At 34.6% G+C, this 21,634-nt stretch overlaps 1 long non-coding RNA gene and 1 other non-coding gene across 2 annotated transcripts; both read right to left on the bottom strand.

The window, feature by feature from the left end:
• Positions 1 to 2,021: 2,021 nt before the first annotated feature.
• Positions 2,022 to 2,668, bottom strand: LOC145098155 (uncharacterized). The gene is made up of 2 exons (XR_013704545.1): positions 2,583 to 2,668; positions 2,022 to 2,344 (listed from the first exon to the last, which is right to left on the bottom strand). It is a non-coding gene; the product is annotated as an uncharacterized LOC145098155 (long non-coding RNA).
• Positions 2,401 to 2,486, bottom strand: LOC145080858 (small nucleolar RNA snoR116). Its single transcript, XR_013695437.1, has one exon. It is a non-coding gene; the product is annotated as a small nucleolar RNA snoR116 (small nucleolar RNA).
• Positions 2,669 to 21,634: the final 18,966 nt, after the last annotated feature.

The following is a 21,634-nucleotide window of genomic DNA, read 5'->3' as shown; positions in this document are numbered from 1 at the left end:
TGACATGTATTGTGGGTGGACTCCCTAAAATAATAATGTCACTAAAAGTGATAAACCCCTGGCAACTATGGACTTAGTGTCTAACAAATAACATTGACAGCTATGGACTTAGTGCATGTTATATACAAACCTTGGCAATGATGGACTTCGTACATGCCTTAGGACAATCCTTAGGAGTGAATGAGTAAATGATAGATGATTCTAAAGGTAAATCCTTAAGAAATAAAGAAGATAATGGAGATGTGTAATTATGATAATTGTTTGATGATGAAACATAATAACTTTGTTATGTGGGTTGAAAACCCTATGTACTCAACAGGTTTCCCAACCAGACCCACTCAGTTTATTTGTATCACAGGTGTCGAATCAAAGCTACATCACACTAAAGAGATTAAGAGAAGATGTAAATCACTAGTGTAAATGAATATAAGGTCTGTTTATGCTTATGTTTCTATATTGGCGATAACATCCCAAAATTTTAATATAAACAAAATACATTTCTTCGAAAAATGCTTTGATAATATATTTATCATGTTTTCTGAAAACAAATTTTGCAATATTATTGTTTAAAATGAATACTCTTATTTTCAAATAAACATAAATAAAATTTTTAAAATGATCGTTAATTTAAGGATGTCATAATATTCATTGTCAATGTAATTTATATTTCGGTAATAATAAAAGATTATATTTGTACTGTACAATAACCGTGGATACTGATTTACGTCTTGCACCTCAATGTTTCTGTCGGCAACCGAGGATGTGGCAAGCTTGCACCTTGACCTTGTTCTTTTTAGATTCATGTTTAGAGTCATTATTGGTTGATTTTTGCCCCGTAATGCATGCTCTTGATGTTTAGGTAACTTCAAAGCTTATTTATGTTTATAGTCATTATTGGTTGATTTTGGTTCATTAGGGTTGTAGATCTTGCTTTGAGGTGAGGTTAATGGATTGTAGAGTTATATCTGTTGTTATATATCGAAGCTTAGATAGTTGTCTTAGTAGTGAATGTTATGTCAATGTCGAAGGCCAACATACTTCAACAGTTGTCTTAGTAGTGAATGTTATGTCAATGTCGTAGGCCAGCATACTTCAATATTCAATATTGTATGTATTTTATTAGGAACTTTTATAGGTTGACGAGCGTCATAGTATACATTTTGTAGTCGTTAAACACTCAGTTGTAGCTTTTGCCGTTGCGTGCACAATAGTTTTTCTCTCTACATCTGTATTTGTACCAATCTAGATATAGAACTAAAATAAGATTTTATTTAAGTTTTGTGTTAAGTCTGTACTCCGATTTTCATTTGGATTTTCATTTTATTGAATTTTTTGTTTTGATTCAATTTTTCCATAAGTAAAAGCACTTGAATTGATCTCTAAGATTTAATGATTCTGCAAAAACAAAATTGACTTCCAATGAATGAGTTTCGTTTGAATTTTATACCATGAAGTTGTTATAAAAGTGTTCATCCTATTTCATGGAAGTACATCAAAAGTTCGGGTCATCAATATTAAATCTATGGTTATCCTAGGTATAAAAAACTATTCTTAATCTTATTTGGGATAGAATCATATGATGGTAGGATCGAGATCCAATTCGATCCTAACTTGTCTTAATTTTTTTATTTGCAAATGAACTTTTTTATCATTTATGTCTTTTATCCTTTACTAATTTATGACTAATACATTCTAGTATTCAAAACTTCTAAACAAAAATTAAATGTTTGAAATATTTCTTACTTTGTTAGATCTTAAGTTCCTATCAAACCCAAAAACAAGCATACCAATAAATGTGTTTTGATAGATCACCCGACCAATGATCTCTCAAAAAGCTTGAACAATCTTTATTTTTTATTTATACAAATCCTTACCAAATGCATTTTTTTAACTTTTAATGAATAGATTTTGTTCGAATTTCATACCATGTAATGGTTTATTTAATTATATATACCTTATTATTAATTGAATTATCTAATAGAATTGTAGAAACATCTGGTTGCACAAGCAAACAATAACACTCGAGACACAAACCAGTCTGCTCCGATTCATTTAGGCAAACGTTCAGCACTAAAAACACTACAGAATAAGCGCATTAGCGACTCTAAAATGTTGCCATAAATCGCATTTTAATCAACAACAGAAATTTATAGGATAAAATATATACATAGATAAAGATGTAAGAACATCTGAATGCATAAGCCTTGTAAAACAGACAAATGCCAGAATCTCAGTTATATATTGTTATCGGCAACGTACAGCACTGAATACACTACCAAAAAGCACATCAGAGACTCTAATTTGTTGCCTTTCATCCCATCATTACCGAATAAATCCAATTGAACTTCAAAAAAGATACTAATCAATAAAATTATTACGAGATTTTGAAAACGGAATCATAGGCTCAGTTGAACGTTATATAATCATCAAAAAAAGCGTAATGCTTTCAGAGTTTGATGGTATGTTTGTTTTGGTCATCATTGCCTTGATCAGCGATTAGAAAAAGTAAAAAACATGTTCAAAAACACAAAATAGATTAGTGAATCGGTAAATTTAGAAGAATATCGAACCATGAATCTAACCTCAGAAGTTAATTCCTTGCAAGCGTTAACGGAAGGAGGAATGATTTTGATTTAGATGCTGCTTGAAGAATGTAGTTATATAGGAACTAATGAAACCCTAGTTCTAAATGCGCACAAGCCCATCTAAAGAATTGGGGCTAAGCCATATTCATTATAGAATTTATTGGGCCGACATATAATTATTTTCTTTTTCAGTTTTGGACTTTTGGTTATGTGCTTTTATAATACAAACTAACTATTTTACTTACCTTTTAATAATCAAGTTTAGAATTATAGCATTTTAATTTGGAGTTTACAATCTATGATTCACTTTTGAGATGGTTTGTTAACAAATAAGATTAAAGCTATATTAGGCACGATTATAACTAATTTATAGTAAACTATATTATTTTTTTTGTGTTTTTTAGATTGTAAAAGCACGTAGCCACAAAAATGAAAATTGATCCACTAGCCATAATTTTTGGCTGATGAGTATCTGCGAAAATCTTGATCATGTGATTTTTATTTTTTGCAGAAAAAATGTTTTAACATTGTTGATTGCGAGAATATATGTATTGATCGAGAAAATCTATGTAGATTTTCATATATTATAAAAATCTAGTTTTTTCCCCAACTTTAAGCATTTAAACATTGATAACTCTTTTTATACAAACGTTGATTGAGTAAGTTATTTTTCCTTGACATTATCCATGGACATATCACACTCCAAATTTGAATGACACCAAGACATAATTTTTTAGGTCCAAAGTAGGATCCTCGGTGAAAACAAAAAAACAAAAAAAACAAAAAAAAAAAAAAAAAAAAAAAAAAAAAACTTTATAGCTTCATTTTTCATTGTGTTTTATGTAACAAGGGTTGTCCATAAACATATCATGACACTTTAAATCTAGAAGTTGTAAAAGCATATTTTTTTATAATAGTCATATCGACATAACAACTCGCTCTTGAAATGACAAATTACTAGTAATGTCACAATTCTTATTACATGTCTGAATTTCGTAATCAAAATGTATATTTTCGCAGTCAAATTAATTTGATAAATCTTGCTAAAATGACAAATCATTGGTGAAACCACAATTCTTATCAAATCTTTGAATTTGGTAGCTTAAGTGAACATATTTGTAGTCAAATTGATATGACAATTTCTTTGTGAAGTGACAAATCACTATTGAAATGAAAATTTGATAATAGTGATTGTTTTTAATTATAAATAACATTTAAGGGTTATTTAATAGTTGTTGATTAAGTCAGATCGGATTAAATCATACGCCTGGGTCTAGAGATTGAATCTACATATGACTGAAACCATGTTGTTTGATTATGCGTGTGATTGGCAGTGATGAATGATGAAAATAATCATTTTATCGTTATGTTTACCAACTAGTGCATTCATGAAAAAAAAAACAATAAATATTGTATAATTATGATTGCAAACTATAAACATCAAAACTATTACACAATGTCACGTAATTAACATATAAATCGTTATGTTTCATAATATTTTTCTCATTATCCATAAACTTCTTATAAGTTTATAATTAAGTCACTATTCCAAAATTTATATTAGAACCATCCTAGAAAGTATCCATAAGGCTCATAAAAATACTAACATATAAAATGTTATATTTCATTATATTTTCTCAGTATCCATAGACTTCTTATAAGTTATAAGTTTATAAATGGTCAACATACTTGTTTACTTATTTTACATATTTTTTATATGAACTCTTAAAGATAAAAAATAGTGGTTTGTCTTCTTATTATAGAATAATAAGCATTGACCTTGGTTATAACCTACAAAATTAAACACCTAAACGTGTAATAAAACTGTTAAAATATATTTAATATTTATATTTATATTTTGTATAAGCTGTATAAGCGTACATGTAATATATTAAAAATAATATTTAATTTCTCTATAAATAACAATTTAAAGTAAAGAAGCGGTAAAAGGGACAACTATATAATAAAAAATAATTGAAATGGCTATAATTGTCCAACTTACTCGATTAATGATACTTTTTAGCTAATTGGGTAAGAACCTGCTATGAGATCAAATTTTGATGAAACAAACGGTTTGGCTATTGACCGAGTAAGAGGTTACCGACCCAGTAAGAAACAAAACAAGTAACCCCTTAGTGGTTATTCAATTATACAAAATGAACCCCTTTAATGGACTTTAGAATAGGAGATCACAATTACTCAGTTTTGGTTATCATTAAGGATAATATTATTATCATCGGTCTCGTGCATTTGATGTATGGATCACTTTGGGTCCAATTGACAAATATGCTGACTACAAATTAAGTTGTAGAGCATGTCGAACAAAAGAAGGAGTGAATGATAAGTTTAAGGATTTAGCAAAGGAGGTAGAGATCTTTAACAAAATTTATTACAAATATCAACAATGAATTATCGAATGAAGATGAATATGCAACTTTGGAGGCGGCTAGGGAGCCATACGAAATCCAACATGACGGAGCCGATTTTGCACAAGAAGATGCTTGTAATATTTTAAAAGTTGTTATATATTTCTAATTTATGTTTTTTTTATTTACGGTATGTAATAAGAAGTAATGATAATAATTATTTTTCGTCTTTCCAAATCCAAACATAATTAATTTCATTCAAACATAAATTATTCCATTACATATGGGTTAAAACGACCATCATTAGGTCTTATATTTCTCATTTAGAAGGAGGTGACAGAGGACGCTCATTTGACGTTTGGTATGCAACTCGATGTACATCAGACACCCAATTAGCAATTGGGTTCCAAACTGTGATCCATAACCCATACTTGGGGTAAAATGACAATTTTACGTCTGACCCAACATGAACAAAAACTTAGGCCCAAGCCCGTAATCAAAAGACCCAAAAACTATAAGATCCATATGCCCACTAATGGCCCAAATATCCAAATTGGGCCCAACCTGAATGGGCCTTATCCTGAAGCCTAATAATTCATTATCCAATAATAAATCTCAGATGGCCCAAAGGCCCAGACAGCAAGTCCAAAACGAAACAAACCCAAAACAAGCCCATGACCAAAAGCCCAAAAATCCCACTGATGAACCGAGCGCGTTGTGTCCCCTGATGGAGCATAGGGTGTTTGTTGCCAGACCACTAATCGGGACCCTTTGCCTGAATGTGTCGCGTTCTCGAGATGAATGCACGACGTTCCCAGCCAATGTCCAAAAATTACCCCGAACGTCTTAATACCTTAAGTCCAATGTCCAAATCCTCAAAATAGCTTCATATCAGTGACTTAATCCATAAAAGTTGTCAACTTGACACCTTTGCAAGGTCCAAAAGGACACAATCATGATTTCAAGCATTCTAACTCCATAAAGAGGCCAAGATGCAAGCTTTTACCTTAAGACCTTAGTCTAAACTTCCAGATCTGATTCAAAGGGATATCTCAAGTCATAAAGTTTCCAACTTTATGACTTAGCATAACTCAATGGGACCCAAATCAAAACCCTAAGTCCCAAACTTTATCAAATGAATACCAAATCATGCATGGAACGTTTTTACTTATCAAGATCCAAACTTTATGATTCCATAACCTCAATAAGGACCAAATATGAACCTCAAAGGTTTTGGAGTAACTTCTACTCACAAGAACCACTTCAAAGGGACCAAAACCATAACAAAATACCACTTAGCTAGATCTACATGAAGGAGTTGTCAAGGTTGAGACTTTATACCTCCATAACTTAGATCTAGGTGAGAGCTCTAAGTCAAGCATTGACTCTTCAAGAAGTTCCTTCTTTTTCTTCAAGCACAAAAACACACAAAAATCACCATGAAGCTCAAGAAATACACAAATGTGGGCTAGAGTTTTGTTCTTAGGGTTAGAGAGGATGGAGGCTGAAGAACGGAAGAGGTTTGGGTCCATAATGATGTTTATAAAGGGACCAACCCTAAAAACGAGCTTTTGAATCTACCCAGCGAACACACTGCATTCCCTTGGATAACGTCATGTGTACCTACCCAAACCTACAACCATTTTCCTTGAATGGCATGTGTTCCCATCGGGTACCCCCCGCGTACCTGGTTCGGCCCAAAACCCTTCTAACTTCAAATAGTCATAACTTTTACGTCATTTATCCGTTTTCGGCGTTCTTTATATCAAAGGAAAGGTAACAAGAAACCCTACACTTTCTATGAACTTTATTTTTCCTAAAAACCATTCGAACTTAAATCCAAAATTCATAAAAGGCCCGATCCCCTTGGTCTCCAAAACACAAACCGAATACCTAGATTATCCAAACTACATCATCCACCTCCAAATGAGCCCAAACTTAATTCTACAAGGGTTCTAATTCATCTAATACCCACTCCTTGCTCACCACCCCACAATAGGAACAATTCAAAACAGGGTGTTATAGAAATATGAAGCGATGTTGGTATCTGTGTTGAAATCACTTTTCCAACCACTTCTCATTTTTCTAAATCTTTCGAAGACCCAGCACCACTACATCCTTTATCTCCCCCTTGCGACATTTGCACTGAATGAGGAGCATTCATTGGTAATTTAAGGACCAACTCAAGGATGGGTGCGAGCTCAGTTTTGATATTCGTCTCAATCTTCGAAATCAATTGAGAAATGGACCTTTGAGATATAGTGGATTGATTTGAAAGAGCAGCTTGCAAAATTGACTCCTTAATGCTTGATACAAATTCCTCCAACTTAGTAAACACCCTTGAATCCTGCTCCGATTTGGCTTCAAGCCTAGTCAAATATTCAGTATATAATTCAACCAACTTCGTAATAGCATCTGCAACAACATCAACTTTACTGTGTAACACATTATAGTTTTTCTCCGTTTTCTCAACTTTTGTTGCCATCTCCGACTTCAGCTTAGCCACCTGAAGATCAACGGACTATTTCATCTTCGATAAAGAGATCATGATATTCCTTGGCCACATAACAAAGATTTTAAATTTCGATAAAGAGATCATGACAACCATGAACCTGTTCCTTTGGATGATTATGTGTCCATTTATCCATTGGAGGATATGTAGGATCAAAATCTAAAGTTTCATCTTCTAATATTTCATTCGCTTCTGAACCTTCACCTATATTCGAAAGATTGTCAGTGACATCATGAAACTCGTTAGTTTTATCATTTAGATTATTAGGATTCGGTCCACTTGGCTCCCCATCAACCAATGGATTCGAATTGAGATGCTCTCCTTCAACATCAACATGGTCCAGTACATGCCCCCCCCTCTGTTGGAGATGTCATCCTCACATGCTCCCCCTCAATAGTTGAATCTTGATTTTCATCATGTAATGTCAAACTCAAGTGCTCCCCCTCCATTTGTGTCACAACTAGCATTTTTGCTAGGAAATTCTATTCATGTGTAACCATTCAACTATTGTAAATCATATACTTTAAGTAAATCTCACTCAATGCTCATTTATATTCATCAATCATGTTCATCAAATAGTCTGAAACCCTAAGAACCTTGGTTTAAGTCCATATTGGACTAGGATTTCCTTATTGGGCCTAATGGACCAATAAACATTCAATTCAACTATATTGGGCTTAGAAACCCTATTTGGATTCTAAATGAACCCAATTCACAAATCTATAATACTTTGAACCATTTGGGCCTAGAATGATCCATCCTAACCCTAATGGGCCTTATTGGGCCATAACTAATCCAACTAAACGTAGTAAGCCATAAATCCATTCTTTTATACCATTTTGGGTCGTGAACTACCCTAAAGGCCCAATGGGCCGAAAACTTCTCTATGGGCCTCATAATTTCAAGAAAGGAACAAGACAAGGCCCAAGTCTCCCTATAATTGCAATTCTCGGCCTATCACCAAAAAAAAGAGAAATGGCTGATTCTCCAAGCCATGCCACCTCATTTTTATTTGATGGACAACTAAGGATATTACACCTCAAACAACTAAGTCATCTCATGTTTCCATGCAAACTCATCTCACTCTCTCTTCTCTTTATCTCTTGGCCGAGAGGCAAATCACACACACACACACACTTAAAAATCATCTCCAAACATCTCTAAAATCATCCTCTTCTTTCATCAAAGATCTCAAGGTTTTGTTTGTGCTTCAAGAGTAATCTTCAAGGTTTCAACTTCTTGGTAAGTGTTTATTATATATAAACACATATTATCCATCCTAATGCTAAAAATCTTTTCTTATATAACCTTATTTCATGTTCTAACTCATTAGAAGCCCCTAAGTTCGAAAACTACTCAAAGGAGTTTGCTAGAGCCGAAAATCACTTCATCTCTTTCCATTCTTCTTCAAAAACCGAAACATCAAGCAAAGGTGAGTTCATACCCCTTTGTTTTCGGTTTTCATATGATTTTTAGGGGAGAATGCAAGTAAAATGTGTAGATATATGTGTTATATGCATGTCTTGTGTGATTTCTTATTTTATTTTGTAAAAATATGCTAGATCTTAACAATCTCGAATTTTAAGTAACAATGGGAAAAGATCCATGAACTAATACACTTTATACATCATATTATCAAGTCAAAAGTGATTATAGTTTAAGTTATAAAAGTTTACAACAAAAACCTTGTTAAAGGTCAAAAATTGTCAAGAAAACAAAATATAAGGGCAAAAAGTGACATTTATATTTTTATAGGGACCTATCAGGTCCTACTTGTATAAAAAGGGATTTTTATGATAAACATACTTTCCAAAGGGCCAAAAATGTAAATTTGAGCTTATTGGGCCAAACATTTGGGCCTCACGGTTTTGGGCCCAAAATTAAAAAAAAAATGAAATTTTTAGGATTAGAAATGTTAATTGGCCAAAGTTTGAATCATAAATGTAAATAAACCAAATTTGGGGTGAAAATAACATTTATTCCTAAATTGGACCAAAAATGTAACTTTTATCAAAATTAGGCCGAAAGTGACAACTTTTACAAACAAGGGGCAGAAAATGTAATTTCCTGCAAAACTGGGCCATAAATGTCAAAATATAAATTTTTGGATTAAATCCGTGAATTTCTAAACATTTGAGACAAAATTTGCAAATTATTATAAATTTTGGACTAAAGTGTGATTTTTAGAAAACTTTGGGCCTTAATTGAAAATTTGAAGATTATTAGCCAAAAATATCGTTTTTACAAATAGAAGACTTTTATCATCAATCTGGTAAACCTTGAGCTAAAACAACCAACGAAACAATAACAAATGGATGAAATACGTCGTTAACTATTTTATTGGGCCTAATATTCACATTATATGGCCAATGGGCCTTAAGGGGCCATTCATGTGTATATGGAGCCCAATACTTTTCCATGACATGTTTATCGGGTCTCGCAACCCATTTATATATTTATTTGGGCCTGAGTTTTAGGTTACATGTTTGTGGGCCTTTGTGGTCCATTTACATGCATATTGGGCCCAAATTATCCTCTTACATGTTATTGGGCCCTTGTGGTCCATTTACATGCTAAATGGGCTTGGAATGGAATTCACATGCTAATAGATCGTAACTATACCTTTACATAATTATTGAACTTCGTATACTTATATATGTACCTTTGGATATGAAAACATACAATATACACGTAAACATTAAACATGGTATGAAAGGTTGAGAATCCAGTGAGACTTGTCGGTAGGCACTTTTGAGTATACAATCATAGCCTGTAGTTATAACCAGAGTTTCTTGGAGGGAGAGCGGGAGTTTGTGTATAGATCTATACGGGGTGACCCCCCACGCCTTAGCTGTTCGCTACAGCTAGACTAGGTTAGTCTAGGGCGACAAACTTTGCCTACTTCAAAACCGGCGCCTGAAAACGTCAAGACGGGCGAATTAGTCATGATCAAGCATGGTTGTAACGACTCACTTAGAGACTAACTTCATCAAAGATTTCGATATATTTATACACATCTAGACGATACTAAAAACACATACATCGATACTCGGTCTTGGGATTTTATGATTATGATACTTTTATATGCAAAAAATATCGGAATAAATACATTTATACATTACCTTTTACTCACAACAGAAAATACAGGATTTTTATCTGGATTACATTTTTTGTTTATTTATACATTCCAAAAGCAGCAAACACACATGCATTAATACTTGATTTTGACACATTATTTTCAAACCACTTTACAGAAAATATCGGATTTTCTGGTGTTTTACGAACCATACAAAACTTTTCAATCCAACATGCTTATGAACTCACCAACATTATATATGTTGACGTTTTCAAAATAATTTGTATTCTTAGGGACTTGTTAAGCAAAAGAATCAACAAGAATATGGGATTCTGTTTTGTGTACTATTAAACATCATACATTGAATGTTTTGGTCATGTAATTTAAAAGATTGTACTTGATGTAAACAATGGTAGTTGTATTATATTATGCATGGTGATGATGATGTTATATTTCATTTATATTCACTATGATGATATTTCAAGATGATGTCACACACAAGCCCCCGGACGTTTCCGCCGTCTGGTTCGGGGGTGTGACAACTTGATCATGAGTCGAAATCGATACTCGTTCGACATTCACCCTTGAAGTTGATATAGCATATGTGTCATCTTCTTCCCTTGTAATAGTCAAATCATCTGAATGTTTCGATACTTTAGGAACATGATTATCATTTGCATGGTTCTCAGCATCAATCGTCCTATCTGGAAAGCCAAAAATCAAATTATAATCAATATCATAAGAATTCATGATTTCAGACTCGTCATTTGTTTCAGAAATGATAGGATTTTGTATGAATGACTGTTTTTGTAACGGCCATAAAATTTGAGCCAAATTAAAACATTTTAATTCATTCAAAAACCATTAAGTTCATACATCTGTTTTCAAAATAGTTTAACATCAGAGTATTCCTCAGAACCACATCATAAAACATGAGGAGCGGTACAATCACGCATTCGCCTTGCCACATTCTCTTGAAGTACCTGAAACAAAACACTGAACTGTAAGCCCGAAAGCTTAGTGAGTTACCCCCAAAATACCAACCACATATAACCATACTCATAACATATCACAATACAGAACAACCATGCACATCGGGTCTACTGTGTGACTGGTCCGCCGCACCGGGCCTTCAGTCCACCTGCTCCACCCTCCGAGTCTAGCCATATACATCGAGTCTACAGTGTGATTGGTCCGCCTACACCGGGCCTTCAATCCGCTTGCTCCATTCTCTGAGTCTACAGTATGACTGGTCCGCCCGCAACGGGCCTTCAGTCAGCCTGATCGACTCTCCGAGCCTCGGCACGTCTGGTCCGCCCTCTTGGGGCCTCAAGCCTATCCGGACCGCTCGCTGGGCCTTCGGAATATCCGGTCCGCCCTAGGTATGTTGGCCTACAGCACAAAGCAGGACCCGCCTCAACCCAACCCTAGTCGAACAACCATGTGCACATAAAACAATTAATCACACAACAATCCTTAACCAGACAGGCAATCAAATAGATCACATAGCATATCACATCCTAACCAGGATTCCGACCTAACTGGTCACTAGCATAATATTACCCTATATACCGGGATACCGACCTTAACCAGGTCACTAACACAATACCATCCTAAATACCAGGATGCGGATCTAGCAAATCAATAACATAGCAAACAATACCCAGATTCTCATCCGATAAAGGGTCGGCCTTGGTGCCGTAGACCCTGTCAATATAATGAGGATAACTCATCTCGCAACTGCCGACTGAAAAGATAAGACCAAGCTGCTTCGACCACCGACACGATCTTCACCACATAACACTACCAAAGAACCAATTTCATAAATACCAATATTACCAAAATACCCTTGGAAGTCAAACCGGTCACCTCTTGGTCAAAGTCAAAGTCAGCCTTCCTGGTTGACTCTACTCGCCGAGTTCCCTTATCCAGAAAACTCTCATAACACACTTAACTTGCCGAGTCGCCCCAAGACTCGCCGAGTCCAACGATCTCTGAGTTCCATCCTGACCAACTCATTGAGTCCCCAACCAAATCACTAATCCAAGGCTTCAACTGAAAGGGATTGGGGTTCTGCGACCTGACTCGCCGAGTCCAAGAACAGACTCGCCGAGTCCAAGGCAATCTTCATGAGACTCGCCGAGTTGTTCTTCCAACTCGTCGAGTTCCTGCCCATCTTCATACAACTCGCCGAGTCCACCCATGTGACTCACCGAGTCGCTTCAATTCTTAATCCATACAGTGGCTTTCTAAGCCATGCAACGGCTCCATATTGTAGATCCAAGCTTCTAGGGCATGATTATCACGTAAAGTTACAAACTTTACGTGCATGCAAGGCTCTAGGGGCTCTAAATGACCAAACTAAGCTTCCGATGGAGCTTTACACCTTAGGAGAGTCTCATCCTTGCAAGAACTGGAAACTTTATGGGCTTAGGACTCAAAAGAGGTTCAGATCTGAAGTTTCAGCTTCAGATCTTGCTTCCATAATAAAATTCCTTAACCAAGGAAAGCCCTAGCCTCCACATAGGAATGATTTTAGAAGAAAAGGTTAAGATGACAACTTATTACCTCCTAAAACGTGCCCAAGCTGGAGTGGATTCTTGATTCACACGAAATCCTTGCTTCTAGCCTCTTGATCTACAAGTCTCCTTCACAAAGTTCACTCCTCAAAGCTCCAAAAACTTCTCCAAGCTCACACTCACGGATATTAAGGCTCCTGGAACTCTCTGGGGGGTTAGGGGTTTGGGTGAAGGAAATAAACTCCTTTAAATAGGGGGCAACCCAGAATATTAGGGTTTTTCTCATTCCAGCACCAACTCGTCGAGTCCAGCTTCCAACTTGGCGAGTCGGTCACTAAATCCACGATCCAAATCCGCTCCGACTCTGTGAGTAAGCGCACCTACTCGTCGAGTCCCTTCTTGGAAATTACACTTTAACCCTTTAAATCCTACTTCTGAAATTCAGGATGTTACAGTTTGACTTCCTTCATATAATAGTCATCGAAAGTAAGATTGAAAGTTTCTTCGATCTTTCTCGTTCGTTTGTTCAATACTCTATAGGCAAAGGAATTGTGTGAATATCCCAAGAAAATTCATTCATCAACTTTCGATTGAAATTTTGAAATATTGTCCTTGAGATTCATTATAAAACACCTACACCCAAAAACATGAAAGAATTTAACATTAGGATTTCGTTTGTTAATGATCTCATAAGGGGTGATGTTGAAATGACGATGAATAAAGAACGATTTTGAGTGAAACAAGCAGTCGAAATAGCCTATGCCCAAAGATAACTAGGCAAATTTGCATATGTATGCATGGTTCATGCAGCCTCGCATAGAGAACAATTCCTCCTTTCGACAACACCATTTTGTTGTGGTGTGTAAGGAGATGAAAAATTATGCGAAATTCCCAACTCAGTAAAAATGAGTCAAGAATTCGATTCTTGAATTCTGAACCATTGACACTCTTAATTCTTCGAACTTTCTTCTTTAAACTTAGGTCGATGTTTGTGATGAGATCAATCATCACTTGAGCCGTTTCAGACTTCTGACGAAGAAACAAAACCCAAATAAACCTTGAAAAATCATCAACAATGACCGGCATGTACTTCTTCTTATTGAGAGTCTCAACAATAGAAGGGTCATATAGATCAATGTGAAGAAATTCCAAAGGTTCAATGATTTTGGAATCGATAATAACTGGATGACCTTATCGATGTTGCTTTCCTTATTCACAAGTAGTACACACCAAACCGTTATCAAATTTTGAAACATATAAGCCTAAAACAAGATCATTTAAAACCAATTTGTTGAGATTTTTGGAATTTAGATGAGATAGACAGCGATGTCATAACCAATTGAGGTCTGATGAAGCTTTCGACAGTAGACACACAAAGGGAATTCCAACAATAGGTTTCATGTCAAGCATGAACATGTCTCCTTTTCTTTTCGACTTAAGAAGAATCTCATTTGTTTCTTTGTTAGAGATGATGCTTCCTTCTTCACCAAACACTACATGATTACCAGTGCCCACAATAAGTTGCAAAAAAAATAATCAAATTATGTTTTGAACCTGCGACATATGCCACTCTGTTCACTGTGAATTTTCCAATCGTCGCTTTGCCATATCCCTTGACTTTGCATTTATTGTTATTGCTAAAATTTACTACTCTTGCATTTTCCAGCTTTCAAAAATCCCTTAAATTCTCCTTCTTACCAGTCATGTGACGCGAGCAACCACTATCAATGTACTAATTCTCATCGTTTTGCTCGTCAGATAGTACCTGAAACCATTTAGAAGAAATTAGGTCCCTAAGGTCTTTTGGGTCCTTGGACAATAGTTTGAAATGCATTACGCATAGATGAACCTATGACCCAATTTTGAACCTTAGACTTTAAACTATCTATTAAGTCGATGTCATTGGATTTAGGCATCGAAATGTAGTCATTCAATGGGAAAGCTCAACATTGATTTTTCCCTTTTCCATCCTCATTCTGAAATCCTTCATCTTTCTTCTTAGAAATCACTTTCCACTTTTTCACAGCTGAAGTTGATTTCTATGAAGAAGAGCTTCCACACATCAAATCATTTAAGTAAGTCTCGTAAGCAGACTTGATTTTCTCTTGAGAGTACTTTCCCGATTGGTATTGTTTTCCTTTACATTTGAGCCAATGATTGATGTTTTTCACATCACTTCTTCATTTCGCAAAGGATACTTTCACCTTATGCTTCGAATCGGGGTTTGGAAAGTGTGGATTTGTGGGTTTAAAAGGTTCATTTTTCTTTCCATGAACACCCAATTTCTCAAATTTTCATTTTGGAAAAGACTGTTTTTGTGAAATTTGAAATCGATTTTGGTATTGTTTATGATAACCAACAACATTTCGATTAATAACATGTTGAACTTGTTGAAAACGTCTTGTTCATGGGTTAGATTAAAATTTCTTTATTCATTTTTTCAAACAAAACTCCTTTGATTCTTGTTTTGAACAAAACTTTCATTTTTATGATTTGAACCATCATTTTTTTGATGTTGATTTTGAACAAAGTTTCTATTTCCTTGGTTTCGAAAATTATGAGATTGAAATTGACTTTGAACATTAGTTCAACTTAAAATATTAGTTTGCTTTAGAGATGACTTGTTTTGAACAGACGTCTTATTTTTAGAAAATGTCTGAGCTTGTTCAGATGATTTTTGCTAAGAACTTTTTGTTTTTGAAAAGCTTTTACATTTTTCCAATAAACTTTGTTTCGAGCTTTTGTATTCGAAACACCTTCCTTACAAACCAGTTTTTCAACATTTTCTTTGAAAACTTGTGCTTTTGTCTTTTGAGATTTTGAAACATTTTCTTTGTTTTGATTAACAACACTCGATTTTTCCGTTTTGATTTCCAAACACGTTTTGGATTTTGTTGTTCAAAAGTAGTGGAGTTTTTGTTCAGACCATTTTCGACTGTGCTTTGGTTTGAATAAAAACCATCTCTTGTCACATCTTTATTATCCTCCTTGACCAGTCTATTTAATTCTAGATTCACCTTGTCACCATTTCCACAGGTGAAAAATACTTGGTTTGGAAATACAACCTCATTTGTACATTTGAACGTTGGATAGACAACTGAATTAGATTCCAGATAATGTTGTCTATTTTCATTCAACACCTTTTGTATATTCCTTGGATTCTTCATAGAACTGTTCGACAACGATTCCGGGAAAAGGTGCTTCATTTGAAACATCATCCTCATCGCTCACATAGTCTTCCACTACAACTCGATTGAGAGAATCACAAACATTGGATGTAGACGGTTGATCACCGTTAACCTTCGCCATTGAATCATGGCATATTTATTTTCCTTTTTCTATCGAATTCACATTAATAACAGATAATAGAGAACAATCGGCACTTTCCTCAACCTCAATTTCACTAATACTATCAAAATCATCTTCGATATCAACAAAAACTTGTCGTGAATCAAATTTCTGTTGGATTAGTGTCTAAGTCCATAACTATTTTGGTATGCACTTGACCCAATTATGAGCATGGTCCTTTTGGGTTGCCTTCACCATAGCAATATGTAGGATGAATTAAGGAGAGAAAGGTTTAATTATGATTTATTAATATATTGTGAGAATAATATATTAAAGGAGAAATCATATTGTTTGATTAATATTAGTCAATAATTAATTAGGAATTAATTTTATGGCTAAAAGAGATTAATTAAACTCAGGAGACTAATTGTGTAATTATAAGATAATTACATAGATGGGCTAATGAACTCTATAGGAGGTGGAGTGGACGAATTATATGGGGAAGCCCATAAGAATTCGTCCAAGGCTTCTAAAGTGGGAGTCCATGGGCTACTTAGGGCTTAAGCAGTTAGATTAGGGTTTCCTAGCTGCAAACCCTAATAGCCTACCTATATAAAGGACCCTTATGGCCCCAAAAACGTGGTGAAGACTTCCCTTAGGGTTTCTGGACGTTTTTGGGTGCCTCTCCTCTTCTCTTCTTCATCCTAATTGCTTAGTGGTGTTTGTGACTCCATTAGAGGTGCAACACTTGAGACACTAAGCTTTCTGAAGCAAATCAAAGCAAGAAATTGATTGTTATTGCTATATAACAATCAAAGGTAATTACTAAACCCTAATCTCAGTTATAGTTTATTAGATCTAGGGTTTATGACTTTGGATAATCAATTGCATGTTCATTAGACAAACTAGATCCAAAGCTATTAGGGTTTGCATGTACACCATAGGAATGATGTAGTGCTCAAAACCCAACAGTGGTATCAGAGCCTAGGGTTGTTTGTTAGTGAATTTGATGCTTCTTTGATCGAATTTTGGCTGAAAATCGATTTTTTTGACATTTTTCGACTTGACTCGCCGAGTCAACTAGGTGACTCGTTGAGTCCATAGTGAACTCGACGAGTCCAAGCCTGACTCGACAAGTCAGAGAGTCAGATGGAGCTGATTTCGGGATTTTGACCTGTTTTGGCTGTGGATAATTACCTAAAACGAATTTTATTAATAAAAATGATTTTTATCAATATTTAGAGATTATCCTTGCCAAAATAGAAGATAATTGTCAAATTTTAGATAATCTTTTGTTTTATTAGATAAAGATTGATTATTTGTAATTTTTGATTTGAATTATCTTGTGAAAAAGTTTCAATTTTCCCCTTTAGGTTCTATAGTTTAAATTTGAACTTAAAAGTTTTGTTTTTGAAATTTAAATAGTTAAACCATAATGTTTTGAAAAGTTTCAAAAACTTGCCCTCAAGTTTTGGAATTTAAATTTTTGATTAAAATTTTAATTTTGAAATATATTTAAATTCTAAACCCTAATGTTTTGAAATGTTTCAAAACTTGCCCTCAAGTTTTTCAATTTAAAAGTTGATTAAAAGTTTAATTTTGAAATGTTAAATTCTAAAACCCTAGTATTTTGAAAAGTTCTAATTACACCCTTATTGTTTTATTAATTAATTAAGGTGTATAATTAAAAGAGATTTAATAAACCCATAAAGTTTTGGTTTAGATTTAATTAAATTGAAAGTATAATTTAATAAATTAGATCACCTAGTATTTTAAAAGTGTAAAATACACCCTATATTATATATAACATTAAAAGTCTAATATTATATATGAGTAAAAAGTCAGTCTTACCGTTAGTAGGCCTCATTCACGAAGCTGGTCTATAAGGGGTGTTTAAGGAAATTGCCTATAAAATGGCGATTGAATGGGTATCTGCTCTTACCCACCGCACTCTTGACTAGTGTAGGGTCGTTATCCGAACGAGTATGATAGGACAGATACCTTCCATTATAAGTATAATGATGTACAAAGTAACTAAAAGTTTTTACAAATTCCCAAATTCTAGTTACTTTAGGCAAAATGTGAAATTGTATGCTAATCCATGGAATTACACTTCGTACCCTTGTCAAACGTTAGTGGAGCGTGTGTGGTTAACCAACACACTAATTTAGGGATGACATTGGTAGAGAAGGGTGACTCGATGTTTATCATAGATCAATGGAGCGTGTGTGGCTAACCGACACATTGATTAAGTGATAGTAGCATTGAGTGCACCACAAGATTCACATGGTTATTCACACCTTGTTTGTGATCCTCGACATCCCAGTCGCAAACTTGAAGGGCATAATCGAGATTAAACATGCCATTGAAAGTTCAATGAATCCCAAAAGATCCAGGAGTTTCAATTCATTTAAAACTTAAACTTCTTTTTCGTTTTTCATGGTGGAAATTGGTAAATCGTCATTTATCTACCTCCAAATATTCTGCAACTAGATTACGGCATCCCTCTTCTAGGTTGTAGAGTATTGTGTTGGATCCTAGCCTTGATGTTTCATTTGGGTGTCACATCAAGGATTCTAATCAACTTAACTTGAATTTTCTCCCGTTTTGTAGATGTCTAGTTCTGACAATCATGGTTTTCCTAAATCCCCTGGAACAAGTTTTGCAAACGAAGATGATATTCAACGATATGATTGAGGAACAAGAGATCATGCTTCACTTCCTCCACCTCCTCCACTTGTTTTCCCTAACCCACAAGTTCGAAGGCTTGAAAAGTTCAAGCTCGCTCAAGCCCTTTTGGCAAGTAAGCACGAAGATGGGAAACCTATGTGTGCACGCATCTTAGAGACGAAGTCACACATTGATAGGTTCAGGATGTTGGGTGTCGAGATTTCAGGTGAGTTGGCTGTTGACTGGGTTCTTCAGTCACTTCCTGAATCATATAGTGAGTTCGTTAGAGAGTACTATATGATGGACCATGACGTGACCCTCATTGATCTCACCAATTTGCTTATAGCTGCTGAATCAGCAATGATTTGGCGTGCTGGTCAAGCAAATTTGTCTGGTGAATCAAACTCCCAAAGTTCAATGGACATTGAAAATGGTGACATTGGAGATCCAGAAAAGGTAAATTCTAAGATAGTTACTTGTGACATTCCAAAAGAGTGCATTTGCTTTTATTGCCAAGAGAAGGGGCATTGGAGACAAACTTGCCCTATTTATCTGAGAGATCTAAGAGATGGGAGAGTCAAGACGTATGGATCTACTTCAGGTGAAATCCATTAACTAACTATTTTAAGTTCCTATTCTAGATTCTTAATATATGATGTGATAAGATTACATTTTTGATGTTTTGAAGGATCGAAGAAAAGAGAGTAAGCTTAAGGGAAGAAGTGAGCTGAATCTAATCGTGAAGAAATGGATTTCGATCGCATTGCTTGAAGATTGGATTCTTGAGCTACTACTTGGAGTTAGAATAGATTGCTAAGAAATATGTAATAACATAGTTTTTCAATTGAATTGCATTGTAAGGACAAATTTTTCCGCAATAAAATAAATTTTGATTTTATCTTATTTATTTATCCTTGCAATGGCATGTGAGAGAATGCTTTCACTAAGAGAGATTTGAAGAAGATAGCAATTGTGAAAATTATATTCTCAAATTCGATTATGGTTACGACATCCCTTTCCATAGTTCGAATTGTGAGATTTGGCAATTGGTCTGAACATCTAGGACTTAGTAACATAAGTTCTGAATTTGTTTAGACACACATGTGAGTTTTCTAAGGCAAAGGTGTATGATTTTAAGACGCTTAGATAAAGGCTTATCAAAGCATCAAGTATTAGAAATATGAACTTAAGGAATTCAATAAGCATTGTTTTCTGGAAGTTCAGTTGTTTTATGAATACATGTCAAAGCTAGTGGGAGCATAAATGTTATGCTTGCAAGGAAATAATCATTATGTTAGTGGGAGCATGATTATTATTTTAAGTATTGCAAGTTGGCAATATTAATTATAGAAAAACAAAGATTCAATTTGCAAAGTTGGATGGGTTGAAAAGTTGTTTTGCTATAATTAAGGGAGAGAATATTATACTTCGTTTCAAAATCTAAAGCTTAGATTGAGAAATTTTAATAAATTTAGTCAAAGGATACATAGTGTGTTCTTAAATTTCGATTATGATTATGACATCTCTCTTCATAGTTCGAATTGTGAGAACGTGACACATAAAATATTATGGCAGATGATTGATAAAGTATCGTATCGATCTTCATGTAAGACATTACGCATCGTGTCCCATACGCTTCGGGTATAGGATCAATTGAAAATGCTATAATATTTGACCGTTCTTAAATTTTCCAAATGCTTAGCGCATTAAGAGGGAAAAGGGACAAGAATCGGATTTGACTAAAATAATTAAACAACTATCAAAGGACGATCCAAAGTTCGCTGAGGATTTGTCGCTTGTGAGCAGTTGGAAGTATAGTATTGGATGGACCATATCGACATTATTATGAATAGATAAGATTCTACTAAGAATGAGTTTTCATATGGAAAATATGGAAATGTTTCCATATTGGGAGTTGGAAATTAAGAAATATGACTGATTTAGAAACTTTTATGCGAGAAGGATGTTCAAAGGAATGTACTTTGATTGTGAGACTTCACGTCTATGGAATTGTCTTGTAATAATTTCCGATAGAGACTCTTGTAATTTGATTAGCCAAGTCTTGGTGACTTTTGTGCTATGACTTTACGAAAGGATCGTTGCATAAAATGTTAGAATCTAGCATATTCTAGTAGTGGCAAGAACCTTGTGTTCTTACACTAATGATAAGGATTGGGAATTGTGAAATGAGCATCATTGGAAAAGTTTTTCAATTGATCTATTTCACAAAGTAAGGACCATAGGAAACATAGTGTGCATGCTTGGTGCATGGGACAACTATTGTTGTAATTTGAGTAATAAGTTGATTTTCTGAAACAGTTAACAATGAATAATGAGTAATCAATATGGTGTTTAAATAAAAGTGTTTTATGTACACTCAAAAGTTTTGGGGTAATATAGGATTAAATATTATCATTGTGTTTCACTTTGCATGTTTTGACTTCTAGAATAACTGGGTTATTCGAACCTCCACGGTCGGTGATACGTTGGAAGTAGGTTTGAAGAAAGATTGTCATGGAAAGTCTGTAGATTGTCTGAAGAGTTTAGACATGGCACAAGTTTGCTGTAGAGTTCATGAGTGCTTTGATAAGATTAGAGTATTGGATTAAACTCACGCT

Source organism: Lactuca serriola, chromosome 1, assembly GCF_051521515.1.
Source record: "Lactuca serriola cultivar US96UC23 chromosome 1, Lser_US96UC23_V15, whole genome shotgun sequence".
Lineage (NCBI taxonomy): Eukaryota > Viridiplantae > Streptophyta > Magnoliopsida > Asterales > Asteraceae > Lactuca > Lactuca serriola.
Note: the sequence above shows the minus strand (reverse complement) of the source record. Positions and strands in the feature narration are given on the sequence as shown.